We start from the raw sequence: 9,634 nt of genomic DNA, 5'->3' as shown, positions 1-9,634 counted from the left end.
GCACTATTGTGACAAGTTATCATCAAGAAACCCTGAGAATGCAGGTTGAAAATGACATGGGTGTTGCCGGATTTAGATTTTATACATCGACATTTTTTCTCATCTTTCAACAGGAAAGTATTTCTATTGCAAGCGTATGCAGACTGAAACGACGGCAATAACGATCCACGCAAATGATGTCTACAATATGGTTGCAATATCAACAATAGTGTTCATTCTTTGCAAGGTTCCTGTGGCCAGAGACTATCTTGAACATACAAACAAATTTGATCGCGTTTAACAGTGAATGTAGACTACTGTTATATATCATTCTAACGGAAGTTCGATTTAGTACGCATATGCTTTGTTATGTGGCTTTGCGTACTCTTTGTATGATATGTGTTAAGTTTGCTGCAAATATAAATGTGCGAATTCGATAGCGCGCACCTAAACCATACCCAGAAGAGGATATACTTGTTTTAAGCTCGAAAGCAGTACTGAAAGTTGTACTGACTTTTTCTTACGTGATTATGTTTTGTTTAACTTTTCATTTTAAACAGTTATGAATAGTATTTTATTGATAATTAAAACTATCCAGAAATATTTATTCGTTTGGGTTTACAATAACTCAGTTCAATCTGCGGTATAACTTAGCAACTTTTGTCATATACCAACCCTCTTTCATCCGAAATCCGAACATCTAAAAGCTGGCATCGCCGTCAAGTATACCTCGTTCCCTACCCATTCAGAGTAACTATTAAAATAGGATTGATAATTACTCCATAATGACACAAACTCAATCAATGAGCCATTGCGGCCCCAGTCTAAATAACGTGCATTTGCTGGTGTAATGAAGTAGACCCGACATCTACGAACTAGGATAAAGTTTCAATAACGTTACTTACCTCACACTGAACAACAAAATTTGGGTGACCGTTTATTTGAATCCACGTATATTTGAACCCATACATTTGCACCCGAATATCCACGGGTTCAATCTATATGAGGGTGCTAAAATCCATGGGTTAGCGTTAGTATGGGTTCAAATATCCGTAAAAAAAAAAATTCGTAGGTGCAATAGTAAGCAGGTGCCGTTGTCGTGGGTTCAAATGTACGTGGGTTCAAATGTAATGGAACCCAAAATTTGTATATATTCTCTCTACTTGTATGCAATGCCTCTCGGTTTGAACTGATATATCAGGAGCTCAATAAAAATTTATAAATTCTAGACAAACACGATCATTTCCCTTTCCTTTAAGGCTAGGTGCAAAATAACATAGCACGTATGTGATCTTTCCTGCAAAAATATGGCAACCTTCAATCGGAAATTGTAAAGATCTATTGTACATATGCACAGTAGATGAAATTTTCTGATTACTGACGTTTCCTCTGAGCTCGTGTAAAATTACACTTCAATAAAAGGCATATTGCATTTTTATGCACAATATCACTAGCACACGAAGCTGCTGAACATGGTGAGGGTAATTTCCAAAACCTGTCTGAATAGTTAGGTGCAATTAACCGCATGCAGTATTTGTAAATACGGAACAAAACTCGAGATTTACCGTTTTTGATACAAACATGAGTGCTTTTTTCCAGCATATTCCAAGGATGATCTGATTATTGTTTGGGTTTATTACACACGGCCCATATCCACCACAGAGAACTGAAAGTTTCCAGAGCAAGAATGAGTAACATGTAACATCAATAGGTTTATTCAACAGATGTGAAAACATGACAGAGAAAAGCGGAAACGCTGGGGATATCACCGGTTTTGAATATAATTATCTATAACTTTTTCGAAACGACACTGAGTCAAACGAAATAACATAACGAAATATAATTTGTTTTTACAACAGGTGCAGTCTACAGCTGGTGCACGTTAAAACGCGTTGTAGTCTGAAACCAATGTCAAAATTTTTAACAGAGTCGGCATCGGAAATCTCCGGAGTCTGGAGTCACGGTCATTAAGAGTCGGATTCGGCACTTTAATTTCAATCTCAGAATTGGTTTATAATGAAGTTTACATAAAATTTCAAATAGTAAATAACTTAAAATTAAATATAAGGCATATTTACAATGAAACAGCGATTGTCTGGTTCTTGTGTCATCAAGTGTCCGTCTATTGTGTATTTTGCAGAATCGGGGCGGAAAGCACCATTATTTCGATGTGCTATGCTAAAAATCAGCTAATTTACTTCAATTTCGTAGTCATTTAATACAACTTCTACAACAATATTATAAGCTAAATGGACGGTCATGATGTTGATGGATGACTGATACATGTTACGCTGAAATAGATTGTCCGGATTAAATTAGACTGTTTTCATTTTACGTTTTAAAAATTTAGTTTAAATTAGACTTGTAAGAAACACGGACTTCACAGAAACACCTGCCGATGATTATTTCCAATGATGATTATGCCAATTTGTTAATTTTATAAAATTGTTGCTGAGTAGCATATCAAAAAAGATCATTTTGAGTAATTGAACGAAATATTTTGAAATTTCATTGTTTTAATAGTGGGGTGATTATAATATTGCCATAAAACAAAAAGAGAAGCGTCACGATTTTCAGCAAATGGAATTGAACATCCGGGAAGTCATCAACGAGCATTCAATATGTTTTTTTCATACAATAACTGAGTGGCAATTTCAAAAATTGCACGATTGTCTTCCTTCCTCCGTGCACAGTAATCATTTTATTTCATAGAAAATATTTTAAATTCATGTCACGTAAAAGAGATTTTATCAATTTTGTCAGAATAGAATTACCCATTGGAATAAAGTAATGAACGCCTCTATTGTCGATCAAACGGAACACCAAACGATGCATAAGAGATAACGGAAGTGTTTATAAACTCTGGCAAAAGGTTAATGGCACCTCTTTTTTCAATAAATTTGTGTAGCGATTACAATTTTCCAGCGTTCTACATTATTCAAACACAAACATTTAGAATATTAGATACAATATTGAGGCTGCAGAATATAATGCAATGAGAAATAACACATTTGAAATGTGTAATTGGAAATATGGAACCCACCGCGTCATTCATCAATTTAGTTATATATCTTAAAAACTTGAGGTCAAATATATATGATATATAGTTCTATATAAAGTTTCTTCCAATTTTTTGTAATGGTTTTCTCTGATTTGCTGCAAGGGCTGTTTTTCAATTAGGTATACCCTGCGTGTTAATGGTGACATTACTTTTTTGACAACGCTGATTTCCCCCAAATATTTATATTATAGAAAAGCAATTAGAAAAACAAAAGCAGCAATGATCAAAGACATTGACACAAAAGACAAATGACAATCGCAATGTCAGAAAAATTATTGCAAAGCGTTAAAAAAAATTTCCGGTTGTCACGTGCTTTGAGGGAAGATGTTCAAAACGTAAGCAATTAAAGTGACTTCCGTGCCACCAAAGGGAGTGATCCGGCATTTTACGCTGCTTCCAAAAATGGGAGAGTATTTCAATGCCGAGAATTAGGTTGGAAATGAATTATAAACTGAATCTAATCGTTCAATCCCAACCGATGTGAGGTTTGGATCACCACACACCCATCTCATGATATTTCTGGAATATTGTTGTTTTAAACTGTCGAGGAAATTTTTTATTCCGTGGACTATTTGGTCTTTCCCGCGCGTAGCACGATTTATTGTACACGTAGTGTACCAATAGATCATTCCGCGAAATTTTTGTAGTTGTTGGTCTTATTGATGGTGTTGTTGTTGGGGAAAAACCGATGAATCAATCAATTTTAAATTCCAGAACGTAAATATGAATGAAGCTGCCACAATGCTATTACTTTATATTTTCAAATTAGCTCCCTTAAGTCCTATGGTAACCCAATATTTGGCCCCGATTTTTGACTTATAAGAACATTCTGTGAATTTAATCTGTCACATGTTTTTTTTTTTTTTGCTGTCCTACTGATTCCTTACCTACTCAAACTGGGACGTGTCATTTGGAGCATTCCCCAAAAGTAATCATAAGTAGATAAGCTTAAACCCGATTAACCCACAGAAAGACACGAAATTTTTTTTAGAATACAAAAATTATTGCTGAATTGCTTAACTTAAACTTGTTTTATATCACCAACCTGAACAAAAAACACATTGTCTGGCAAATTCATTACAAATAGATATTGTAAATTAAATAATATTCTGGGCAACTATATGTTAAAAGATAATCTGAAAATGCAACAAATTAGAATTGGGCAAAATATATTGGGTCTAACAAAATATCAATACTAATATCTAAAATTGGAGAACTGTCAAAAGCAGTAACGACTTAAGTTGTCAAGGGATCATGCGTGGTACGTTTGGATTTACTATCAAGTTGGTGGCAAATGACATTTGGTGTCAAAATAACTGATGTGAAATGCTACGTGAAAAGTTTATTAACATTATTATTATCGTGAATTGGCGTGAAAAACAATATAAAGTCGGGCAAATGATTCGAGCAATTTATCACGTAATCTATTGGATTTGTAACACTAGCATGAGTCACCGTAAACTCGAAATCCCTGTTATACAAAATGCATTCTGAATGTCGTTCAAAACAACAATGACATCAAAGAAATACAACTATAAGGGTTCTTGGGTAGGAAATACCAATTTCATTTCATCTTGCTTACGTTTCAAAAGTCTGAAATTTTCCCAGTCAGATTTGGACAACCGACTGTTATGACACCTGCCAGTGTGGGACCGTGTGTCCTGTTGTTGTCTAATATCTACAATTGGAGAACTATCAAAAGCAGTAACTGTTCACAAAGTATTCGGAAAAAGCTATTATATGGTAGGTTTCCGACTAAGATCAGTGAAGTCCTTATCAAGATGAGTTCATGACCATGGCCAAATCAAAAATAAAGCTTGAAAACATTCATTCTACGTTATGTTCGTAAGAAATAAAGGATTGCACCGGGTTCATCATTAAATCAATTATTTTTTCATCGAAGAGTCTTTTTCTTTTGTTAGCCTGTGCAATATTTTTAACTTCCAACACTAAACCACTATTATTTAAACCAAAAACACAAATTCAATTAAAATCATGAACATTTACAAAACAGGGTAGGTCTACATTAAAAAGGAAAAGAACTTGACAAAGAGAATCTATTTTTAGAAGTTGTCAGTGTAGATGGCACTTTTACACGCACGCTTAAGATCTTTTTAATGGCTATTGAAGAGGTATCGTACAGTCAAGACGAATAATGACTGATTAACAAGATTGAGTTGGCTTATTGTGTTGACGATATCAAGTGCTGTATTAAACTACTCGGATATACACTATAACAAAAGACATTTAAACACGAAGCAATTGAGCTCTTTTATGAGACTGGAACCTTGTTTTTCTTTGGCGGCGTTTTGTATAAATCTTTAGCTTTGCTATATAAACGATCGTACAACTTGTCGATCCTCCCACATAGAGATCGAGCAGATGTTTCATAACTGTGCGTGATAATATCATGCCTTAGCTATGGCAAATTGTCTGTGTGACCTTACTGTTTTGAGACGATAGGCAGGAGTGTCATTTCCTTAGCGTTTACAGAAAAGCAAAACAAAGTCGCGCGTTGCTTCGATTACGAATGCTATTGTTTGCCACCCAATCATGACGAAACCTTTGTAAAAGCTGAGAAGTTTTTATAATTATCGCGTTCATACGGCATTCGACCACCATAGAAAGTGTTTCTACTTTATGAACAAGTAATCATGTCAGCTTCACATTTACATCGTTCGAGATATCGATCAGTTGGCTCAGCTGACAACAAATACGGAGCACGAGAAGTAGTCAGAAAACCAGCCAGACCATCAACCACAAAGCCTTACTATAAATACGGAATTCATATCAATCGTCCCAAAACCAACTCGATGGCAGAAAAAGCACTGCAGATTGAAGCAAATCGGGCAACTCGTCATGTTAAACAGACTGTAACTGACGAACAAAAGCGACCAGTACCGCGTATTCCAGCTGTTCTGGCCTATTTGCGATGGCTGGACAAGATGGACGGCTGGTACAAGAAACCTGGCAGCCTTCACGAAACATCTGCTCGTTTGCGAGATACCCAAGATCTGTACTCTTGGAACAGCGGGTTTGGTGCCCCTGTGGTACTGCCTAAAATACGGAAACATCCGGACCCAGAAAAATACCGTAGCAGGCAACTGGAAAAAACAATAATGGATCCTAAATTACGAGACGATGCAAGAGTATCTAAGCCAGATTACACCGGTACTATTCGTCAAAAGCAATTTGAAAGACAACTTCGGGCCGCCCACAGCAATGTCGCGGCTCAACAAGGACTCGATTCTCAGCGAACAAAGGGACTGATTTCTGAATTTCCGAAGTCCGGTGAGAAATCTCAAAATAAAAACGGGAGAGAATCTAAGCATACAAAGTTTTATATACACGCCATGAATGGATTTAAATACTGGCCAACCGAAAAATATATCCCCCCAGTTCACCATACCAAATATTCGTTTGGAACTCAGTTTAATCCAGGCCGTGCAGGCGTTGTAACGGATAGAATCTATACAAGACCTAGATCTAACAAGCATTATTGGACTGACTTCCAACTTCATCAAAATCCGATTGGGTCTGGTAATACAGTGGCAGGAAAAGTGCTATCCAACTGAGATGGATATTTTACGGCAGCAAGTTAACTTCAGATATGGTTTGCTCGCAGATTATATACTTTATATTGCATATTATATTTATTTCTAATAAATTCCGCGAAATGAAGTATGTTCTTCTCAAGGTGCTATTTATTTGATGTATAAAGTATTTGATATACGACTTAAGATTTTAAGGAATCGTGCGTGGTAACTATCGAAAGTAAAAGTATTATATGATACGTTTAGGTTTACTATCAAGTTGGTAACACTTAAAACTTGGTATTAAAATAAGTTAATAAAAGGATGTTGATATTATTATTATCGTGAATATGTGTGAAAAACAATATAAAGTCACGCAAACGATTCAAGCAATTTATCACGTAATCGATCGGATTTGTAACACTAGCATGAGTCATCAATTCGTAAATCGAAATTCCTGGCGTGGAATTCGAAATGCATTCTGAATGTCGATCAAAACAACAATGACATCAAAGCAATACAAATATAACGGTTCTTGGGTAGCAAATACATTTTTTTAAATTGTTATAAGGGCATTTGCTAATCACTTCCAATTTTTCAGGTTTTAACTTCACATATTAACTATATGATTTTACTTTTTTATTTGCGAATAATAAATTTCTTTTCCCAAAGACGTTTTCAATGTGTGTTGTATACCCGATGATAGGTTTGATTTTGAGCCGAAGATACGTATTTAATCCGTAAGATAGCGGAAAAAATCTGACTTCAAATCTGGCGATTAAAAGCCCTCGCGGCTGCTGGACCCATGAGATAGTATCGCTTGTTGGTGCCACCTAGTGGAATGAGGTAGTTGGGTTGGTATTTTCTCGTTATTCATTTAATTTTAAATCTATGAAAAGTATATCGATTTTATATAATAAGTAAAAATCGGGGGTGGGCAATTAATTTTCCACGAAGCCACATGAAAACAAATAATATATTGTGGAGGACCGGAACAAAAGCCTGAATTCAATTCTGCACAAAATGATCTGTATATCGTTATGAAAATCACCCAATAGCATTATTCTGTTAAGCTGGTAAAACACATGTTAAAGTGTGGTAGCCGATGTCACAATACTCAACGCTCCTCCAAAAGTGCAACAAACAGTCTGTGAATCAATGCACGTGAGCTGTTAAAGTGTGCTATTTTAGTAACAACATCAATACCATGGTTCATTTTTAGCACTGATTTGCACTGCAAATTTTGGTGTATAACACAATGCATTTTTCGCGGGGGCAGAAGTTTTTGAGGGCGTAAGTCACCTAGTGACAACGATCCAATCATGCGTAGTTACTTGTGGGCACATACGTGAGTAAAAAAAACTTACAAATAAAAGCATTGCAGCTTTATATATATAATATGGATGAGGCGAAGTTAGAAAATATGTGTAACATGTAATTTCTAATTAACACTAGACAGTCTACATGTTGCCTGGGATCGTACATTATCCCTGGTCTGCTTCAGTTGCAGAGGTAAAATGTAAATGTAGTGGTTTGATATTGACATCGCTGACCGGACAGAATCGTCACATGTGCCGGATACGACCCGTGGGCCACACAATGCTGGTGTAATCTCTGTGTAACTGAGCTGCGCCCTCACGTATGGATCAAATGTTGTCTAGACTCTGGATACATATTTGTTCGGTAACTGCGCAATTATACGAGCACGTTTTTGCAAGATGCTAGTTATACTCTCGAAGAAAGATATATTCTCTTTAACTTTGTGGCAATCCACAACATGTAGGTAAAACCCGCATTGATATTTGCTATCGACTAAAATTTTTACAAGAGCAAATTACGTACCGGAATCCTGTTCTACAGTTTTTGTTCTTTTTTAATTAAAAACGACTTTTGGGCGTCACCCTATAACATTAGGTATAATCACATCCATCTTGAATGTTGACACATGTCTCTGACATTTCGTGGAACGATGCGCTGTTTGGTTGTAAATCTAGAATTTACGGTTTGGAAAATTTGCAGAAATCATATTTACTAATAATTTATCATCTTGTTCAGTCGAGATTAGGTCTGAGAAATGTGCAAAATCATTTTTTTGTCAAATATGAAGGCGATTAAATTTCCCATCTCATTTGCTTATTTGAGATTTAGGTTGAGTCTTCTGATTAAACCAAATCCAAATAAACCAAAACCCTGCATACAAAAGGCAAGCGTGTTTTTGTACAAAACACGGAATATGCTAAAATGATGACTAATAAAAAAAAACATTGCAACTGTCAAGTTATTTTTGACTTGATAAATACGTTTGCATTTGGGTATTCATATGGCAGGTGAAAATGCCGGGTTCGGAAGATAACATTCAAATGGCGAATGGATTCAAAAATCAACCCAGCACCTAATTATACTCTGTAAAAATAAAAGTATTATTGAACTCGTCGAGTCAGACAGAACAAATGAACTTTTTTTATCACCTGCTTGGTGATAAACTGCGCGACATCGTAACGCCCTTGACAACCAGATACTTTATCATTGGCGCCAGGGTTTTGTTCTTGACTAGTTTGTTGTGGACAAATTCATCAAATTTATCAAAACCATTTCCGCCCTTGTGGTAATTTTATCATGTGAAAAAACTCACAATAAGTATTAGTCATGAAATTAAATAGTCCCTGATATTTGTTAAGATCGTAACTACGTTGTTTTGCTATTTTTGTCAATATTGGAAAACTGGTCGATTGTGTAAAAAGGCTATAAAAAGACACGACTTTATGTGCATGACAGCATTGTGTACCAAAAGCAAACTGGTACCAGGTAAAAATTACAATTCGCACATTTCATACTGTTTCAACGAAAATCTCTTTGTTGTATCGGTTCGATATATGACAGCAGAAGTTTTGGTCGGAATTTGAAGGGACAGGAGTGAAATTTAAAAAATACAGTAGAGTCAGAATCGCCTATTTAATATCTATACTCTTGAATTAAAATAAAAAAATATATAAACAACGCGAAACTTGATGTAAAAATAATACAAATTAATATGGAAACTGGTAATTTTTGTTATATATAA

Source organism: Styela clava, chromosome 5 (genome assembly GCF_964204865.1).
Source record: "Styela clava chromosome 5, kaStyClav1.hap1.2, whole genome shotgun sequence".
In the NCBI taxonomy this organism is placed as follows: Eukaryota; Metazoa; Chordata; class Ascidiacea; order Stolidobranchia; family Styelidae; genus Styela; species Styela clava.
The sequence above is the reverse complement of the archived record's forward strand: the minus strand, read 5'-3'. Positions refer to the sequence as shown.